Source organism: Lactuca serriola, chromosome 5, assembly GCF_051521515.1.
Source record: "Lactuca serriola cultivar US96UC23 chromosome 5, Lser_US96UC23_V15, whole genome shotgun sequence".
Lineage (NCBI taxonomy): Eukaryota > Viridiplantae > Streptophyta > Magnoliopsida > Asterales > Asteraceae > Lactuca > Lactuca serriola.
Window position 1 is genome coordinate 86,683,974 of NC_136412.1, and position 19,078 is coordinate 86,703,051.

The window sequence follows — 19,078 nt, forward strand, 5'->3', positions numbered from 1 at the left end:
TCTGTTCCCATTTCCATTCGGGAATCTCTAATGGCTGCAGCTTACCATGTGGACGCTGGTGCTCGGCCTTCACCCTGCGGTAGGTCAAGCACCTCTCTACAAACCATGCGATATCCCTCTTCATACAAGGCCACCAATAATCCTTCTTCAGGTCCAAAAACATCTTAGTGGCCCCGGGATGGATCGAGAATTTCGATCGATGAGCCTCTTCCAACAAAATGATACGTGTTCCGCCCACAAAAGGTACCCAAATCCGGCCCTGAAATGTCATAAGCCCCGGCTATCAGTAACAAATTCCGATACCAGCCTGACAACTCGCTCCCTCTTCTGGCTCTCTGGCTTCACAGCCTCAGCCTGGGCCCCACGAATAGCATCCAGCACCGGGGTCATCACTGACAATCTCAAACAAACATCTCGAATTGGGGAGCCCTCCGACCTACGGCTCAATGCATCGGCTACCACATTAGCCTTGCCCGGGTGGTACAGGATCTCACTATCATAATCCTTGACCACATCCAACCACCTCCTCTGGCGCATATTAAGGTTGGGCTGATCCATCAAATACTTCAAGCTTTTGTGGTCCGTGTATATCGTACACCGAACCCCATACAGATAATGTCGCCAGATCTTGAGAGCGAACACTACCGCTCCCAACTCCAAATCATGAGTGGGATATCTCGACTCATGAGGCTTAAGCTGCCTCGATGCATATGCAATCACATGCCCCCTCTGCATAAGCACCGCTCCCAATCCGGATATCGATGCATCACAATATACCACAAAATCTTCCATCCCTTCCGAAAGGGCTAACACTGGGGCCTCGCATAATTTCTAGCGAAGTGTCTCGAACGAGGTCTACTGCTCCGGACCCCAAGAAAACGCAACACCCTTCCGGGTCAACTTGGTGAGTGCCACGACGATCTTGGAGAAATCCTTAATAAATCGCCGATAATAGCCGGCCAAACCCAAAAAACTCCTGATCTCGGTGGGTGACCTTGGCACCTCCCATCTCATGACTGCCTCAATCTTGGCCGGATTGAGCAATATCCCATTCTGGTTAACGAGGTGTCCTAGAAACTGAACCTCTTGTAACCATAACTCACATTTGGAGAACATGGCATAAAGCCTCTCCGATCTCAGAACTCCGAGGATCTCCCTCAAATGCTCGTCATGCTACTCTCTGGATCTCGAATACACCAAAATGTCGTCGATGAACACGATCACTGAGCGATCCAACATCGGTCTGCACACCCTGTTCATGAGATCCATGAACACCGCCGGTGTGTTGGTGAGTCTGAAAGGCATCACCACGAACTCGTAATGCACATAATGAGTCTGGAATGCTGTCTTCTGGACGTCCTCCTCCTGCACCCTCACCTGATGATACCTCGACCTCAAATTGATCTTGGAGAACCAAGATGCTCCCTGCAACTGATCAAACAAATCATCGATCCTCGGCAATGGGTAACGGTTCTTGACCGTTAGCTTATTCAGTTCACGATAATCAATGCACATCCGGAGCGAGCCATCCTTCTTCTTGACAAAAAGGATAGGCGTCCCCCATGGCGAACTGCTCGGCCTGATACACCCCTTCCCCAGTAGCTCCTGAAGCTGCGAGGATAACTCCTGCATCTCCGGAGGTGCAAGGCGATATGGCGCCTTAGTGATAGGCGCAACTCCTGGAACCAACTCAATACCGAGCTCTACCTGCCTCTCTGGAGGCACACCCGGCAATTCCTCTGGAAACACATCCGAAAACTCGTGTACTATCGGAACCTCATCCACCGACTTCAGTCTCTCTGAAACAACCCTCGCATCCATCACATATGCCACAAATCCTCTACAGCCCTACTATAGACTCTGTCTCGCTTTGGCGGCCGAACAAAATGCTGACCCCGCACGTGTACCCTCGCCGTGCACTGTAAGAACTCCCCCACTAGGGTCTCAAATTGTCACCAACTGACGCTCGCAGTCTATCACAGCTCCATATCGGCTCAACCAATCCATACCCACTATAACACATACGTCCCCCATTGTGATGGGAACCAGATCTATCGGGAACTCCACACCGAAGATCTCAAGGATACATGCTCGAATCACATCCGAAGCATACATTGTTCGCTCATCAGCTATGGAAACTCGTAGAGGCCGATCCAACGCCTCTCTACGGACACTAATATGCTGACTAAATGCTATGGAAACAAACGACCAACTCGCACCCGAGTCAAATAATACCAACGCAAGCACAGAACTCACAAGAAAAGTACCTACGCATATCATCATATAAGCATAAAAACTCAACTCAAATAAAAGATAAAAAGAGAATACATACCAACCACAACATTGGGCGCCGCGCGGACCTCCTCCGCAGTCAATAGAACTGCCCTCCCACGAGCCTTTGGGGCCTCGACCTTCACCGGCCGAACCTCGGTAACCCTAGCAGCAGGCGCAGATCCCTACACTAATCCCTGAAGAAGTTGCGGGCACTCGGCCTTCCGATGGCCGTTCTGGTTGCAATGAAAGCACACCGAAAATCCCTTGGGGCAATCCCTCGCGATATGCCCCTCGTTCCCACGCTTGTAGCACACCCTAGCCCTGCACGTCCCCTCGTGACTCTTACCACACTTCCCACAGGTGCGGCCCTTCGCGCCACCAGATCTCGAATCAGCGGGTCTAGCCCGCTTGGCTGCCGGTTGAGACTGAGCCGGTCGCCGATCCATCCTCTAAGACTCGGCCTCCTCCCTGGCCTGAGTCTCCAACTCGATCTCCCTCTTTCGAGAATTTGCCTGGAGCTCAGAAAATGTCCGGTAAGTCAAGTTCGCCACGAACTCCCGAATATCTCTCCTCAGCACACTCAGACAACGGCTCATACGAGCCTGCTCAGACGACACCTGTTCAGGAAAAACATCGCCCTCTCATGAAACTTCCTGGTGATGACTGCCACAGAATCAGTACCCTACTTGAGGGTCAAGAACTCCTGAATCAACCATTCCCTCTCCACCGAGGGAACATACTCCTCTTTGAACATAGCGGTGAACCTCTCCCAGGTGACCTCGGAAATCTCAGCCAATGTGAAGTTTGCCGTCACGAACTTCCACCAATCTTTCGCTCCCAGGCGGAGCTGGTTCAAGGCGAACCGAACCCTTAAGTGCTCTGGACAAGAGCACGTATAGAAACATCCCTCGATGTCAGAGATCCATCTCATAGCAGAAATCGGGTCCTGCGTCCTGTCGAACTCTGGTGGCTTCGTGTTGCTGAACTCCCGGAACAACAACGAGTCACCTCCCTGAGATCTGGCAGCAGCAACAGCAGCAGTAGCTGCAGCTGCAGCAACCTCAGTCAATGTTGCGTACCGCTCATCAAAAGTCTCAATCAACGTGGTCTTGATGTCCCCAAACATCTCGGGAATCTCAGCCCGAATGGCAGCAGCAACCTCCTCATGAATCAATCGACGGATCTCCTCGTCGCTGACACCACTGCTCTCAGGTGTGTGTCGAGTCCCAACCATGATGCTTCTGAAATACAACAAAAATTATTAGAGACTCGATTGAGCATACACATACTCGATGACGCAACCCTACTTGTCCTCTGTTGTCCAAAAGATTCTTACTTGGAATGCCCACTGATCCAGTGTCTCCAGTAGTACGGGCCCAACACTACTGACCACACCGCATCAGTATTCACTCCAAGTCCTCCTCCTTGGATCTTGGATTACAAGTACTCTACTCTCAAAGCATCTCAGCAGCAGTAATCTCCTAGGCTAAGGCATCACAAATCAGGCCACTCTAGTCCTAATATGTATACCTAGCCTACTCTAGCATGCATAACATAACATATCACATAACACATAATGTAAGGGTACTTTTGGGGATTCACCGTTCGGGCGCTGGCTGATCGTACACACGGCTCTGCTCTATTTGTCTTATAACTCTTTTTACTCTTTTCAAAAGTTTTACTTCATTATCAAAAAATTTCCTCAAATCCTCAGTTTGAGTTCAGATACGCCGGGAGATGCATCCGAATCCCTCAAACCAAGGCTCTGATACCAACTTGTAACAACGTGAATTTTCAAAATAATTTTTCATTTTTAAAAACATTCATTCATTCATAAATAATGTCAAACACATTGTATCAAATGTTATTATCACAAAACTTTTCCCCAGAATCTCTACAAAATCCAATGCGTGTGTGTACGAATCATGCCGGCGCCTTCTCGCGCTCATCACTACTACTTGAAACACATAACACAACAACTGTAAGCATAAATGCTTAGTGAGTTCCCAAAAATACCACATACAGCACATACGCCACTCAAGGCTATAATATGACCCTCCGGTCAATGTGTCTCAGCGGGACCCTCCAGTCCCATAGCTCGTTGGACCCTTAGGTCCGGTTATAGCTCGTTGGACCCTCCGGTCCGGTCGATATCATCATACAACATACAAATATCACATAGCACATAATCTCATACATAACACATAAGACTCTCTGGTCATCACATAGTACCACTCTAGGTAACGTATAGTGAGAAGACTCACCTCGATGTCTTGGAAAATATCTGACTCGGAAGAAGTATGATCTAGCCTATGCCTAATCACATAAAGTAATACTCTCATAAATACAGTTGTACTCAACCCTAAAAGTAAACAAGGTCAATGATCAAACTTGACCTGACTCGGCGAGTGCACAAGGGCGACTCGGCGAGTCTACACGTGTCCACTGACTCTCTTATATCCTCTCTTGGCACGTCGAGTACTTCGGCCTGATACACCCCTTCCCCAGTAGCTCTTGAAGCTGTGAGGATAACTCCTGCATCTCCGGAGGTGCAAGGCGATATGGCGCCTTAGTGATAGGCGCAACTCCTGGAACCAACTCAATACCGAGCTCTACATGCCTCTCTGGAGGCACACCCGGCAATTCCTCTGGAAACACATCCGAAAACTCGTGTACTATCGGAACCTCATCCACCGACTTCAGTCTCTCTGAAACAACCCTCGCATCCATCACATATGCCACAAATCCTCTACAGCCCTACTATAGACTCTGTCTCGCTTTGGCGGCCGAACAAAATGCTGACCCCGCACGTGTACCCTCGCCGTGCACTGTAAGAACTCCCCCACTAGGGTCTCAAATTGTCACCAACTGACGCTCGCAGTCTATCACAGCTCCATATCGGCTCAACCAATCCATACCCACTATAACACATACGTCCCCCATTGTGATGGGAACCAGATCTATCGGGAACTCCACACCGAAGATCTCAAGGATACATGCTCGAATCACATCCGAAGCATACATTGTTCGCTCATCAGCTATGGAAACTCGTAGAGGCCGATCCAACGCCTCTCTACGGACACTAATATGCTGACTAAATGCTATGGAAACAAACGACCAACTCGCACCCGAGTCAAATAATACCAACGCAAGCACAGAACTCACAAGAAAAGTACCTACGCATATCATCATATAAGCATAAAAACTCAACTCAAATAAAAGATAAAAAGAGAATACATACCAACCACAACATTGGGCGCCGCGCGGACCTCCTCCGCAGTCAATAGAACTGCCCTCCCACGAGCCTTTGGGGCCTCGACCTTCACCGGCCGAACCTCGGTAACCCTAGCAGCAGGCGCAGATCCCTACACTAATCCCTGAAGAAGTTGCGGGCACTCGGCCTTCCGATGGCCGTTCTGGTTGCAATGAAAGCACACCGAAAATCCCTTGGGGCAATCCCTCGCGATATGCCCCTCGTTCCCACGCTTGTAGCACACCCTAGCCCTGCACGTCCCCTCGTGACTCTTACCACACTTCCCACAGGTGCGGCCCTTCGCGCCACCAGATCTCGAATCAGCGGGTCTAGCCCGCTTGGCTGCCGGTTGAGACTGAGCCGGTCGCCGATCCATCCTCTAAGACTCGGCCTCCTCCCTGGCCTGAGTCTCCAACTCGATCTCCCTCTTTCGAGAATTTGCCTGGAGCTCAGAAAATGTCCGGTAAGTCAAGTTCGCCACGAACTCCCGAATATCTCTCCTCAGCAGACTCAGACAACGGCTCATACGAGCCTGCTCAGACGACACCTGTTCAGGAAAAACATCGCCCTCTCATGAAACTTCCTGGTGATGACTGCCACAGAATCAGTACCCTACTTGAGGGTCAAGAACTCCTGAATCAACCATTCCCTCTCCACCGAGGGAACATACTCCTCTTTGAACATAGCGGTGAACCTCTCCCAGGTGACCTCGGAAATCTCAGCCAATGTGAAGTTTGCCGTCACGAACTTCCACCAATCTTTCGCTCCCAGGCGGAGCTGGTTCAAGGCGAACCGAACCCTTAAGTGCTCTGGACAAGAGCACGTATAGAAACATCCCTCGATGTCAGAGATCCATCTCATAGCAGAAATCGGGTCCTGCGTCCTGTCGAACTCTGGTGGCTTCGTGTTGCTGAACTCCCGGAACAACAACGAGTCACCTCCCTGAGATCTGGCAGCAGCAACAGCAGCAGTAGCTGCAGCTGCAGCAACCTCAGTCAATGTTGCGTACCGCTCATCAAAAGTCTCAATCAACGTGGTCTTGATGTCCCCAAACATCTCGGGAATCTCAGCCCGAATGGCAGCAGCAACCTCCTCATGAATCAATCGACGGATCTCCTCGTCGCTGACACCACTGCTCTCAGGTGTGTGTCGAGTCCCAACCATGATGCTTCTGAAATACAACAAAAATTATTAGAGACTCGATTGAGCATACACATACTCGATGACGCAACCCTACTTGTCCTCTGTTGTCCAAAAGATTCTTACTTGGAATGCCCACTGATCCAGTGTCTCCAGTAGTACGGGCCCAATACTACTGACCACATCGCATCAGTATTCACTCCAAGTCCTCCTCCTTGGATCTTGGATTACAAGTACTCTACTCTCAAAGCATCTCAGCAGCAGTAATCTCCTAGGCTAAGGCATCACAAATCAGGCCACTCTAGTCCTAATATGTATACCTAGCCTACTCTAGCATGCATAACATAACATATCACATAACACATAATGTAAGGGTACTTTTGGGGATTCACCGTTCGGGCGCTGGCTGATCGTACACACGGCTCTGCTCTATTTGTCTTATAACTCTTTTTACTCTTTTCAAAAGTTTTACTTCATTATCAAAAATTTTCCTCAAATCCTCAGTTTGAGTTCAGATACGCCGGGAGATGCATCCGAATCCCTCAAACCAAGGCTCTGATACCAACTTGTAACAACGTGAATTTTCAAAATAATTTTTCATTTTTAAAAACATTCATTCATTCATAAATAATGTCAAACACATTGTATCAAATGTTATTATCACAAAACTTTTCCCCAGAATCTCTACAAAATCCAATGCGTGTGTGTACGAATCATGCCGGCGCCTTCTCGCGCTCATCACTACTACTTGAAACACATAACACAACAACTGTAAGCATAAATGCTTAGTGAGTTCCCAAAAATACCACATACAGCACATACGCCACTCAAGGCTATAATATGACCCTCCGGTCAATGTGTCTCAGCGGGACCCTCCAGTCCCATAGCTCGTTGGACCCTTAGGTCCGGTTATAGCTCGTTGGACCCTCCGGTCCGGTCGATATCATCATACAACATACAAATATCACATAGCACATAATCTCATACATAACACATAAGACCCTCTGGTCATCACATAGTACCACTCTAGGTAACGTATAGTGAGAAGACTCACCTCGATGTCTTGGAAAATATCTGACTCGGAAGAAGTATGATCTAGCCTATGCCTAATCACATAAAGTAATACTCTCATAAATACAGTTGTACTCAACCCTAAAAGTAAACAAGGTCAATGATCAAACTTGACCTGACTCGGCGAGTGCACAAGGGCGACTCGGCGAGTCTACACGTGTCCACTGACTCTCTTATATCCTCTCTTGGCACGTCGAGTACTTCGGCCTGATACACCCCTTCCCCAGTAGCTCTTGAAGCTGCGAGGATAACTCCTGCATCTCCGGAGGTGCAAGGCGATATGGCGCCTTAGTGATAGGCGCAACTCCTGGAACCAACTCAATACCGAGCTCTACATGCCTCTCTGGAGGCACACCCGGCAATTCCTCTGGAAACACATCCGAAAACTCGTGTACTATCGGAACCTCATCCACCGACTTCAGTCTCTCTGAAACAACCCTCGCATCCATCACATATGCCACAAATCCTCTACAGCCCTACTATAGACTCTGTCTCGCTTTGGCGGCCGAACAAAATGCTGACCCCGCACGTGTACCCTCGCCGTGCACTGTAAGAACTCCCCCACTAGGGTCTCAAATTGTCACCAACTGACGCTCGCAGTCTATCACAGCTCCATATCGGCTCAACCAATCCATACCCACTATAACACATACGTCCCCCATTGTGATGGGAACCAGATCTATCGGGAACTCCACACCGAAGATCTCAAGGATACATGCTCGAATCACATCCGAAGCATACATTGTTCGCTCATCAGCTATGGAAACTCGTAGAGGCCGATCCAACGCCTCTCTACGGACACTAATATGCTGACTAAATGCTATGGAAACAAACGACCAACTCGCACCCGAGTCAAATAATACCAACGCAAGCACAGAACTCACAAGAAAAGTACCTACGCATATCATCATATAAGCATAAAAACTCAACTCAAATAAAAGATAAAAAGAGAATACATACCAACCACAACATTGGGCGCCGCGCGGACCTCCTCCGCAGTCAATAGAACTGCCCTCCCACGAGCCTTTGGGGCCTCGACCTTCACCGGCCGAACCTCGGTAACCCTAGCAGCAGGCGCAGATCCCTACACTAATCCCTGAAGAAGTTGCGGGCACTCGGCCTTCCGATGGCCGTTCTGGTTGCAATGAAAGCACACCGAAAATCCCTTGGGGCAATCCCTCGCGATATGCCCCTCGTTCCCACGCTTGTAGCACACCCTAGCCCTGCACGTCCCCTCGTGACTCTTACCACACTTCCCACAGGTGCGGCCCTTCGCGCCACCAGATCTCGAATCAGCGGGTCTAGCCCGCTTGGCTGCCGGTTGAGACTGAGCCGGTCGCCGATCCATCCTCTAAGACTCGGCCTCCTCCCTGGCCTGAGTCTCCAACTCGATCTCCCTCTTTCGAGAATTTGCCTGGAGCTCAGAAAATGTCCGGTAAGTCAAGTTCGCCACGAACTCCCGAATATCTCTCCTCAGCACACTCAGACAACGGCTCATACGAGCCTGCTCAGACGACACCTGTTCAGGAAAAACATCGCCCTCTCATGAAACTTCCTGGTGATGACTGCCACAGAATCAGTACCCTACTTGAGGGTCAAGAACTCCTGAATCAACCATTCCCTCTCCACCGAGGGAACATACTCCTCTTTGAACATAGCGGTGAACCTCTCCTAGGTGACCTCGGAAATCTCAGCCAATGTGAAGTTTGCCGTCACGAACTTCCACCAATCTTTCGCTCCCAGGCGGAGCTGGTTCAAGGCGAACCGAACCCTTAAGTGCTCTGGACAAGAGCACGTATAGAAACATCCCTCGATGTCAGAGATCCATCTCATAGCAGAAATCGGGTCCTGCGTCCTGTCGAACTCTGGTGGCTTCGTGTCGCTGAACTCCCGGAACAACAACGAGTCACCTCCCTGAGATCTGGCAGCAGCAACAGCAGCAGTAGCTGCAGCTGCAGCAACCTCAGTCAATGTTGCGTACCGCTCATCAAAAGTCTCAATCAACGTGGTCTTGATGTCCCCAAACATCTCGGGAATCTCAACCCGAATGGCAGCAGCAACCTCCTCATGAATCAATCGACGGATCTCCTCGTCGCTGACACCACTGCTCTCAGGTGTGTGTCGAGTCCCAACCATGATGCTTCTGAAATACAACAAAAATTATTAGAGACTCGATTGAGCATACACATACTCGATGACGCAACCCTACTTGTCCTCTGTTGTCCAAAAGATTCTTACTTGGAATGCCCACTGATCCAGTGTCTCCAGTAGTACGGGCCCAATACTACTGACCACATCGCATCAGTATTCACTCCAAGTCCTCCTCCTTGGATCTTGGATTACAAGTACTCTACTCTCAAAGCATCTCAGCAGCAGTAATCTCCTAGGCTAAGGCATCACAAATCAGGCCACTCTAGTCCTAATATGTATACCTAGCCTACTCTAGCATGCATAACATAACATATCACATAACACATAATGTAAGGGTACTTTTGGGGATTCACCGTTCGGGCGCTGGCTGATCGTACACACGGCTCTGCTCTATTTGTCTTATAACTCTTTTTACTCTTTTCAAAAGTTTTACTTCATTATCAAAAATTTTCCTCAAATCCTCAGTTTGAGTTCAGATACGCCGGGAGATGCATCCGAATCCCTCAAACCAAGGCTCTGATACCAACTTGTAACAACGTGAATTTTCAAAATAATTTTTCATTTTTAAAAACATTCATTCATTCATAAATAATGTCAAACACATTGTATCAAATGTTATTATCACAAAACTTTTCCCCAGAATCTCTACAAAATCCAATGCGTGTGTGTACGAATCATGCCGGCGCCTTCTCGCGCTCATCACTACTACTTGAAACACATAACACAACAACTGTAAGCATAAATGCTTAGTGAGTTCCCAAAAATACCACATACAGCACATACGCCACTCAAGGCTATAATATGACCCTCCGGTCAATGTGTCTCAGCGGGACCCTCCAGTCCCATAGCTCGTTGGACCCTTAGGTCCGGTTATAGCTCGTTGGACCCTCCGGTCCGGTCGATATCATCATACAACATACAAATATCACATAGCACATAATCTCATACATAACACATAAGACCCTCTGGTCATCACATAGTACCACTCTAGGTAACGTATAGTGAGAAGACTCACCTCGATGTCTTGGAAAATATCTGACTCGGAAGAAGTATGATCTAGCCTATGCCTAATCACATAAAGTAATACTCTCATAAATACAGTTGTACTCAACCCTAAAAGTAAACAAGGTCAATGATCAAACTTGACCTGACTCGGCGAGTGCACAAGGGCGACTCGGCGAGTCTACACGTGTCCACTGACTCTCTTATATCCTCTCTTGGCACGTCGAGTACTTCCCTTGACTCGACGAGTTCCACCTGGCATGAATCGCGGGGCCACCCCGACTCAACTCGCCGAGTCTCAAGAACAACTCGGCGAGTTCCAACTTGAACTTAGACCCTTGACTCTCCCTGACTCACCGAGTCATTCCCCCAACTCGGCAAGTCCACTCACTGAGTGATTAACGAGCAACCTTCATACTACTCGCCGAATCTGTTCTTGGGACTCGGCGAGTTCATGCCATGCACAAACTCAAAACAACTTCTGACGTCAGATCTATTCCATACAATCATAGATCTGGCCTCCCCAAGCATGATAATCACGTAAAGTTCGGACCTTGCACACACATAACTTAGAAATGGTCCAAAATGGTGATTTAGCCCCAAAAATGACATTCCAAGCTCATGACTTCCAACATGACTCATAAAGCTCCAAGGTTTAAGGTCTCTGGACCTCTTTGGGTCCAGATCCAGAACAAAAACTCGAGGAGGGACCAAATACACCACTTAATCAATCTCTAAAATGGTTAGGAAAACCCTAACACTAAGAATCAACACCAAAACTGAAGAAGGTCCAAGAATAATACCTCAATGCAATCTCTGTGAGCTCAAAACCACCAAAAATCGCACCTCCTTCAGCCTCCTCTTGCCTCAAACACTTCCTTCTTGCAAAAACACCCACCAAATATCAAGATTGGCCTCTCCTTCCTCACAAACGCTCTAGATCTCTTTAGGGTTTCTCTCTGGGTTTGGTGGCCGCAAATGACGGCCATAAGGCCCTTTATATAGGTCTCAAACCCTGGAAATTAGGGTTTCATTAAACAATGTGGACTCGCCGAGTCCACTCACGAACTCGTCGAGTCCAGCTGTGAACCCACGTACAAATCCGCGACCATACTCGGCGAGTATAGACGCCAACTCGCCGAGTTCCCCCACAAAACCCAAAAATAAAAGAACAAAATATCATACCTGGGAATCCGGGTGTTACACAATCGATCTTAACTTTTAAAACTTAACAATGGCTAATCCTAATCAACCTTTATATTAATTGCACATAGACAGCAGTATAAGTTTCCCTACTCGAGCCCCATTATTGGTGATTGAGGATTATGATCACTATAATATAAAGATGGATTTTTTTTAATTACAAAAGAAAAAGGAAAAGAAATCTTGATAGACGTTACAGAAGGTCCTCATGTTCATGTTTGAGTTGTGATAAGAGATGTATTTGTTCAACTTCATGGCCAATAAGCAATTTTCAGTGCTCCACTTACAACCCTTGATATTGAGAAGATCCATGTAGACAATCTTGCCTTCTGAGAGATGATCTTTAACATTCTGCCACATATATTTGATACCATGAAGGATATGTTGGAAGGATATGAAAAATGCCAAAGATAAAATATTAACATTTGTTGTTAATGCATATGAAACCTTCATAACTCTTCCTGGAGACTCTGTTCTTGCTACATCCAATAGTTTTTAAGTTTTGGTGAAAAATATCACTACTCATGGAGTCTTTAGAACTCCCATTAAACATAATCTTAAGTTCATTAATATTTTAGGTAAAGGTTGACGTATTGCCAAATCATGTTTACAAAGTAATGGTTCTTTGAAAATGTTGACTCTCTTTCAACTTTTTGATTGAGTCAAATTCTACACAAACTCTGAAAGAAATTTCAGGAGGGACAGTTGCACTTGTCAGTTCAACAACCTATATCCCACCAATCTCTGTTCTGACAAAACCACATTCTTAGATTTCACATGTTCCAAATTTTGATGAATTTTTCAATCTTGATGGGGTTTCTAAAGATCAATCCTTCCAACATGAGTTTTCCATGTTGACCATGAAGTACAAACGACGTCCCTAATCTTGGATAAGCAACTAGAATCTAAAATTTTACTCAAACAATAACAAACCGACATATCAGTACCCTATTCTTACCGACCAAACCTTACGAAAATTTAATCTTCAGATTCATAAATCCAATCGATACCATCAACAACCAAACCAAAAATCATTTGCCATAAATGTGACTAGAAAATTACTTTGCTAGGGACTGTTAATCCGATAGAGTCACAAAACCAAAAATAAAGGATTCAGCCTACTATGATAGAAGGGAAAAGGAACTAGCTGAAAGTGAGAAAGATTTTGTGGTCTTTCTCAAGGGATGTCGAAGGATGCTGTTCTTCTAGGTATGAGAAAGTGGGTGTTGAAAAGAATATATACCTTATGCAAAGGACAAACATTGAATGTGACTACGGATACTAGTCTTTTAGATCGGATGAAGATGATGATGCTAGCAACCCAGTGGAGCGTAAATATTGTTACATGAATTCTAATGACCCTCCTGGTCACAACATTATCCAACAAGTACATTGTCTAATCTCTTTAAATAATGTCGATTCAACTACCTGTAAGACCTATTTAACTACAATTGAATCTCATTTAGCATAAGGTCTTAAGTCCTGCCAAACTGTAGCAGAGGATAGACAGGAGAACGTCATGAATATAGGAAGCTTAAGATAGATTTCGTAGAGATAGATCTTGTAATAGAAAGAGATGAATGTATTGTTTCTAAATATGAATGCAAAATTTCTATTACAGAATAGAATGTGTTAGTAGTTGATAATATTAGATTAAATGTTGCTATTGAAAAATTGCACAACACAAAGGATACAAAGGAGTTAAATAACCATTTTCTCACAACTTTCATTACCCTTGATCTTAGACTGCTGACCTTGTAGAAGAAACCGAGACAATTCGATCTTTAGTCTCGTGTTCACTCGTATCTTTGTCTCATGTACTGATTCCACTCAACTTCCACCTTTTATATCCTTGGACCTGAATCAGTCTCAAAAGAAATTCAAAGGCATATGAGTCTTTGTCCGTGATGTTTCTCCCAGAAACAACTACATTATTGTGGAAATTTTTCCTGAGATTTCTATGCATGACTTAAAACCACTCCATCAAAGTCATTGGTTCCTTATCCGCTACCATTAATGGCGACTGTGATGAGGAGATCATTCTATAAAACGCAAAAGGCATGTCCCTTGTGTTGGGAATTAATATAATATATACACATTAATTTGCGCAACAGAATCAAACAAATAAACCCTAAGTGTACATGCATCCTAAGGATCTAGGTTTTACTATAATAATAATCTACTTTAATATAAGAAAGTTACTAACATCTTTTTCTTCTTGGTTTCTCGATTAAGATATTGTGATATCCATAGTTGATAGGATGACAAAGGACCAAATCATGATTCCCTTTAATGGAATCACACCCAAAACACCAACTAGCAAAAGTATCTTTAGGAAAGAGGGTATAATTTAAAAATGAGGGTTATAGATTTTGTACATATGAGAGAGATGGGAGAGGTGGACGATTTTCCTGGAGATAAAAGGATATTAGGTTTTGACCCCCTAGCAATGTATTTATAGTCTCCAGTTTAATTAAAATTTCCAAGGCTAATCATTATCCTTTGAATCAGACCATATGTTTTTATCCTTAGATAAAATTGATCCCATCTTTATACTAGGAGGTTCTGGAATTTTCCAATTAATTACAAATGAATTAATCAATATTTAACCGATTTAATTAAATACAAATAAATATTTGCAAAATATTTTTCAATTAGTTTATTAATTCATAATAAATTAATAAGTCATTTTCTACTAATTCCTTATGTTTTGGTCAAAATTGATAATCTAGTTTCGTTACCAAATAAGTAAATATGGTGTGATGTTTAGAAGAAAATGTTAAATAGCAAAATGCTTGATATTTTGAAGTACGTGGAAGACCTTGGTCGAGCCCAAGATCTTGGGAATAAAACAATAGAGAAAGTTAGTTGAAAAATGTTGATCTACCTAGAAATGTCTATGGTATAATTGTAATAGTTGGGACAAAAAATAGTGTAAAATTTTTAAAATTTTTGAGTAAAGAAATTAGTCCAACATATCCAAGGATATTTTTGTGTTTATTGTAATCCTTATATGTATGTAAGTAAATGATCAAAACAAGTGTGCAGATGTTGTGATAATAGAAATTAATAATATGTAAATAAAGTAAACACAAGAACATAGAAATGTTTGAAGAACCCCCTTAATCCTTTAGGATATCTAGCATATAGCCTTAGTAGGTGAGGAAAGCTTACTGCCTTTACAATTATTATTAAATAAAAACGATTACAAGTGTTGGTTGATCAAATTTGTAGTGAATTTGTACTCAATTGTGTTCATGGAAGAAGAGAGAATAGAAGTGAGCACGTGTGCATGGGAATGACCAGTTATCTAGGAATGTTCCTTGATCTTTGGGTGACCAGTTATTTAGGAAGGTCTTCAACGTTAATATGCTTTGACCACATGTATTTTTACCATGTCTATCTCTTTTTATTCAAGTCTCTACTACCTGCATAAGATATTTCAAGAAACACGGAGGCACTCCCAAGACATTGAATAGTCCAAGATCTTGGGCTTTCCATGATTTTAGTATAATTACAAGTTTTTTTTTTTTTTTTTTTTTTTTTTTTTTTTTTTTGAAAAAGATGATATTGATGATAGAATAAAGATAAAAATTATATCCATAACACCTTATTACTTATTTAGGTCATAATGATTAGCCAAAAGGACCCTCCTATTATTAGAAATATTACCATTTAGTTAATGACCTTGAACACATGATCCAACAGTCTCCTACTTGGATAAGTTGTTATTTAAATACGGTCCAATACTTCCCTAATAATCATTAGAGAATGTGACATCCAATGCAACAGTCGAACTCTGATCTAATCAAGATTCAGTCCTTAAATATGTGATGAGTTATTCCTTTATTCTAGATTTGTATGAACATGCGACATAGATAAGGTCAATCTTAGTGTTCAAGATTATGTTTCCCGATAAAGATTTGGGCTAACTCCTCTTGAAATCAAGCATAGGCTGATAACTCTCACTGAGAATGTATGTTTCTAAACAATAGTTAAATTATTTCAATTATCCTATTTTTATAATATAAATTCGGTTATTTCAGGCCACTAATCTTTTTCTAAAGGGTACCTTTGATATCAAAAGAGTTCTCGAGGATTTAAAAAAGAAAATGGATTTGAATTTGATGGCGAAAGAGCAAGAGTCGAAGAAAAAGAATGCAGAATTATTATTTAAAGGTGAGGAGCTTCTGGCCAAAGATGAGGAGTTGAAGAGAGCGGTGGGAAGATATGAAGATTTGGATAAAAGGATTGAAGAAATTACCAAGGAAGCTAAACTTTTCACGACAAATGCAGTCTTGGAGGAGATATTAAAGATATTTAATGACTTCAAGGAGAGAGACATTGCTTATTAGGATCCAAATGCTTGGGAAAATACATTAAAAAACTTGACTGGGGATGGTGAAGTGAGCCCTAAGGGTGAAAACGGGTGTGTTGGTTAGAAGAAGGGTTAAAGATTTCCCAATTTAGGTATTGTCTTAAGTGTCCCTTGTAATTGATGTACCAAGAAACTTTTATTTTTAAATAAAAAATGGTATTTATCCATTTGAAGCAATAAATTTCTCCGTTTTTGATAGTTTTGAAAAAATTTTGTAAAAGCTTTAAGGTTTTCAAACTTCTTTTAGAAAAGGATGTAACGACCTAATTTTCAAAAGAAAATTTTTATTTTTAAATAATCAAAACATTTCCAATAAACCACAAAATCTCAAGAACAATTGTTTCTAAATTCATAACATCCACAATTTTATTTCAAATACCAGAGTGTCCTATAAAAAACCGCTTGAGAGAGTGCATGTGGTGCCATTAAGCCTTGCCCTCGCCCTTAGGCTTGGAAGTACCTGAAATAATCAACAAATTGTAAGCTAATGCTTAATAAGTTCCCCAGAGCATACCCACAGAGTCTACCAAATCACATATACCATATTAGCTATAAAGCTACATAAACCACATAAGCTATGCATACAATCATAATAAGAAGGTCATGGGCTCTCCACATGGTCTTACATCCAAGTGTCATGGGCTCTCCCGTGGTCTTTCATAAGAAAGGGGCTTTCTCCACATGGTCTTACATCCAATTGCCATTGGCTCCCCCATGGTCTTTCATACAAGTGTACCACATATACTACTAGCATACCTCCTAGGATATAATTAACAATCATGCCACATAACACTGTATCAACTAGTGTACCACATATCATAAAATGGGTTGGCCTTGGTGCCTTTGAACCATTGGTATGGTGAAGAGACTCACCTTATCAAGAATGCTGAACTGATAAGATAAGATCAGATAAATCCCCACGCATAGCTCCAACTCAACTGCCTATAATTGTCATATGACTAGTCTTGTCAAAATTCTAGAATACCAAAAATACCCCTAAGGTCAAACTTGGTCAACCCTGGTCAAAGTCAAAGTCAACTACTAAGGTCAACAGTCCATGTTGACCTCAACTCGTCGAGTGCATCTAGCAACTCCTCAAGTTCTTCAGAGTCCAGAGAATCGGGACAAACCCTAACCAACTCGACGAGTTGTCCCATCAACTCGTCGTGTTCACTCAATATCCAGTAAATGGGAAAACCCGATCCAACTCGTTGAGTTTCCAGAGCAACTCATCGAGTTTTCTTCCCTTTTGCACATTCTGATGGTACGTCAATTACAGCGACTCTAGGGCTTAGATCTAAGGTCTTAATGTGTCTAGAAGGATAAAGTTTCCAACTTTATCCTCTGGAACTACTCTGAATGCTCTAAAGCCCTTCACAAAGGTTGGAAGGCTTAAAAGCTTGGCCATATGGTTCAAGACTCTAGGGATCTGGAATCCCTCATTTCCAGAAGAGGTTCTAATCCTCAAAACGTTCCAAAGATGAAGACTTTATGTACATGCATATCCAATGCATGTCTTGAAGTCAAAATGGCACAAAGAGGGAAAATATACCCTAAAACCCATACATGGCATCCATGCTTGACCAAAAGCTAGATCTAGCTCACTATGGGGTTATTTTGCCCTGGAGATTCATAAAGTTGCAAACTTTATGCACCATGCAAGCAATCAACAAGAATGATGGGAAATGAAGAGTAAACTCAAGATCTAGCAATACTTTAAGATACAAATTGAATCTTGAATTCTTACAATAATCCACAAGATGGTCAAGCTCAAGATTGAGGGCTTTGTTTGCTGGATCTTCTCCTTCTTCTCACTCTCTTCATTTTCTTAAGCTCCAAAAGTCACTCTAGCTCACAATATGAAAGAAAAATGGAGATTAGGGTTTAGCACAAACGTTCTTAGGGTTTAGAGGCTGGTGGAAGGTTAGCCTCAATGTTTTAAGGAGATTATATAGGGTACAATCCCTAAAAATTAGGGTTTTACTTTACAGTGCCTACTCGTCAAGTTAGGCCTTCCAAATCGTAGAGTAGGTCCTAAATTTTGCGTCCCACAATTGATCTTTACCTGACGAGTTGGAGCTCCAAAATCGTCGAGTTCTAGTCTAAAATCCTAATATTCGAAAGGTGATTTGATACCTGAAATGAGCATTACAAATCTCCCCCACTTGAACTAGACTTCGTCCTCGAACTCTACTGATGCGAACAAATCTGGGTAGTGCTCTTGCATCTCATCCTCTGGCTCCCATGTCCATTAAGAGCCCCTTCAGTGCTACCATTGCACATTCATTATCTTTACCTCTTTATTATGAAGGACCCTGACTTTCCTATCCAAAACCACCACGGGCCGCTCAATGTAGTTCAGGCTCTCATCCACCTGAATGTCATCCAAAGATATAACCGTTTCCTCGTCAGTAACACACTTCCGAAGCTGAGACACATGGAAAGTGTTGTAAATTTGGCTAATCTTGTCCAGTATATCCAATCGGTAAGCCACCTTGCCCACTCGGGCGATAATCCTAAACGAAGCAATATATCAGGGCCCTAACTTGCCCCTCTTCCAGAACCTGATGACACCCTTCCATGGAGAGACTTTCAGTAACACAAAG